Below are 3,815 nucleotides of genomic sequence, written 5' to 3' on the forward strand. Positions count from 1 at the left end.
GGTGCCCCCGCCCCGAGCCCCCCGGGCGCCTCCCCCTGCCTGTGCCACGCTGCCAGCCCCGAGGGACACGGGCTGGAGTGCAAGGGGTGCCAACAGTGTGAAATCCAGGCAGGCTGAGCAGTCGGCCCCTCATCGCTGATGTTTGCAGTTGATCGGAGTTTGTTCTCTTCTCCATCTGCCACTTTCACTAGTCCTTAGGTGAAAAATGAACAGCCCAGCCTTGTTTCTCCCCTAGACACACAGACAAATCTGGGCTTCAGGGATATGTCTGGGGCTCCCTTGCCTGCATCCTCTGGGGGAGCATGAGAGGGGACGCTTCTCTGCAGGCAGGCAAGCAGGTGTGAGTTCCTACCAGTGTGCCACTGGCAGCACAGGCAGAAAATGCACATTCCTCACACAAGCAACACCAGTGGCCTCATCCTGTTTCCCTCTCTGGCTTACCAGGATGAAAGCCCAGAACATACACACAGTATAAATTCCTTCAGCTGCTGGTGTTAGATATACAGTCTCTGCAGTCTATCCTCCTGACTCCTGAGCCTTTTATCCTAGTTTCCAGCTGGCCTGGCTCACTGTTTGCTAGCCAACATACCCAACCACACCCCGGTCTCTCTGGCTGCTGCCATCCTGGCACACAGACTGCTTTTCCCCATGGTGTCCCCTCCGATCACAGGTACTCCAACCCCCTCACATGCCTGTGCACACAGAGCAGAGACTCTCAGCAGGGAAACAGCTAAAAAGGGTTTGGAAAGCAGATAGGACATGCTGGAACCACCAGGCACAGGGCATGGCCAGACAGGCACTTGAGGAGCCCCTTTTGTCCCCCTTTCCCTCTGTTTTCCTGGTTCCTCCTGGTTCCTCCCACCTTGATTCATCCCTTTCCCCAGGCATCCCACAGCGAGTCCTGTGCAGTCTCAGAAGGCTCTTCCCAGCATCCTGTAATGAGCTCCATGTGCCTTTGGCTGATCACCCTCCTTGCTTGGCAGATGGGAAGGGTTTCCCAGTTCCTCACCAAGGCAGATGCAGTAACCCAGGCAGTGTCCTCTCCCTCCCAGTCCACCAGAGCTCACATGTGAAACAGATTATTGGAGCATTTGATGCCTTTCGTTTTCCTTCAGACAGATCCTCTGGGCAGACACCCATGCTGACATCAAACGACTCTTAAATATTTTCATTGCTTGACTGCAAAATCAGTAAGTTATAACGCAAGAATTTGACAACATCTCCATCTTGATCATTTATCTCTTCCTCGTCTCGTGTTTTAGGATTCTTTGCTTTTTCAGTGTCTGCAGCTTCATAGAACCTAAAAGGACTTCACTTGCATCTTCAGTACAGACAGAACAGGTAATTCAGATCTGAGCAAGACAGTTTATTCCCCTAAGACAACTTTTCCTTGCCAATGTCCTCAGTTCCCTTCAAGGCTGGGCATGGGAGAAAGATCCCCAGATTACCTTGTTTTTCACAGCATCTCTTCTCCTTCCATGGTGTCTGTCCCAGGCAGGGAGGGAGCAGTGGTGGCCAGACCCACCAGCTCCTGTGGGAGCACGTCAGCATTGGGGCATGGCTGCAGGGGGTCACCCGCACCCCACCCGTGGCACCTCAGAGGTGAGGTGAAGCTTTGCTGTCCTGACTCTGCTTCAGATAAACCCCCAGGCAGAAAGTGCCTCAGCCCCAGCCCTGCTCCCTTTATAGCTGGAGAGGCCTTCAGCCTGCAAAAAAAAAATTTTGTGCACATAAAAAAAAGACATTTCAGAGGAAAAAAAGGAAAAAAACATAAAAAGGTCTATCTCAGCCTTTCTTTCGCAATTCTGAGCAATCTTTAGTGCCAATAACATCAATAAATCTGTGCTTTTTCCCAGGAAATGCTTTCTGTCTGTGGGGGGTGCTGAGAGGGCCACAGCCAGTGGCAGCAGCGCCTGCCTTCCGCTGCCCCGAGTTCAAGCAGCCTTGGGGGAGCTCAAACATGTGTCCTGCCCCCAGGAGGATGGTGTTCCATGTGGGAACGGGATGGGTTCCATGGAGTGACAATGATCAGACAAAACACCAAGCAATGACTCAACACGTGGATATATTTTCTTTGAAACTTGAGCAAGAAAAGCACTTGCAAGCAGTGAACACATATCTGAATACACTTAGGGTGTTTGAACCAGAGGTTAACACCCAGCCAGGCCCTGCAGGAGCTCACGCAGAGCCTGGCTCCTTTCCTCACCACCCAACCCATGCCTTCAGCTTGTGCCATCTCTCCCACACATCACCTGGGAGGGAGCTGCCAGCCACATCCTTCACTCTGGCCAGAGGAAGATAAATCACAAAAACCTCTTGGACTGCAGCATGGGGAGCAGGCTGGCAGGACATGGGTGCAAGCAAGAGCTGGCCCTGCCTCGGGTGCCCTCTTGCCCTGCTCCCCCACCTCCGTGGGGCGGGCAGTGGCCCTGTGCAGAAGGGCCTCGCTCTCCCCAGAGTGTCAGTGCCAACCACAGCGCAAGATGTCTCCGGCTGCCATCCCCCCATGACTCAACTAGGTCACCGAGGCAGACAGCGACTGAGCAGGGAGGCAGCAGTGCTGCAAGCGGGGGTTTCTCTGCTCTGAGTGCCACAGGCTCTCGCCGACCTGTGACATTTTCCAGTCCTGATTTGAAGACGGAAGTGGTGGAAAATCTGTCTACGCTTAGGCTCACTCTTGCACATACCCTTGGCAGCTCCTCATGGACACTGAAAGCTGTGTGAGTCCCAATGGGAGAGAGCTCACTGGCTCTGGGACAGAGGGGAAAGCAGGACACTGCCTCCAAGCTGGTGTCCCATCTGCCTCGATGGTAGATTATGGTAGGAGACCTAGCTGTGAGGTACCATCAAATCTCAAATGGTTTGGGCTGTGCTTTGTCAGGTTTCATGCCCATCTTTCAGGCAAAGATTCTCCCAGTCAATTTTCTACTTCCTCCACTGATTTTTCTGTGGTTACATTAATCCTGGCAGGCTAATTTTGCTAATGGATAAAAATGTTTGTGGTTATGACTCATTGGGAGTTGCACACTTGCCATGTGCACAGTCCTCGTAGATCTGGGTGGAGATGTGGGTTAGTGCTGGAAAATAAAGCCCCAAGGTTGTGATATACGCAGCCCTGTCTCACATCCCACCCTGCCTCCCATACCTCCTCACTGGAATGAAGGGAAGACTTTTAAAGCCACTGTCTCCCTGGCATCTTATCATGCCAACAGGAGTGTCTGAAGATCTTCCTTTTGGTCCTTTTGCTTTCTAGCATTAGTTTGATATGGGTTTAGGGTTAGGTTTAGGCTTAACTGCAAAGAAATCAGTTTGGGGTTTTTTTTGTTGTGTTTTTGGTTTGATTGTTTTTGGTTTTGGTGTTTTTTTGGAAAAAGACTTCTGGTATTCAGTGGCTGAGCAAAGGGGAAAAAAAGAGAAAAGAAAAAAAAATCCTGGAGAAGTTCAGCTGATAATGTGGCAGCATCATGTACACAGTGCTAGGAGCAGTGAAGTCATGTCTCCCCACCCTGCGATATCATCAATACTGCTATGACTTGGGCAGAAGATAGGATGGAAAAACTGAAAATGCTCAAGTCAGCTGGAAATTTTTAGGTGGAGAGTGTGTCTGCTGCCTCCCAGGAGCCCACCACAATGGGCAGCCCCAGCTGCACAACCACCCCTGCCCCAGAGCCGCACCCAAGTGTGTGGCAGCACCCCAGCAGCCAGAGAGAGCCCAAGCCCAACAAAGAGACCCTGGGGTGGAGAAAGCAGAGGTGGAGGAAAAATTCCAGCCTCTAAAATGGAGATGGATAGGTCTACTTCAGCCATACATCCTG

This window comes from Corvus brachyrhynchos, unplaced genomic scaffold (assembly GCF_000691975.1).
Source record: "Corvus brachyrhynchos isolate BGI_N302 unplaced genomic scaffold, ASM69197v1 scaffold101, whole genome shotgun sequence".
Taxonomy (NCBI): Eukaryota; Metazoa; Chordata; class Aves; order Passeriformes; family Corvidae; genus Corvus; species Corvus brachyrhynchos.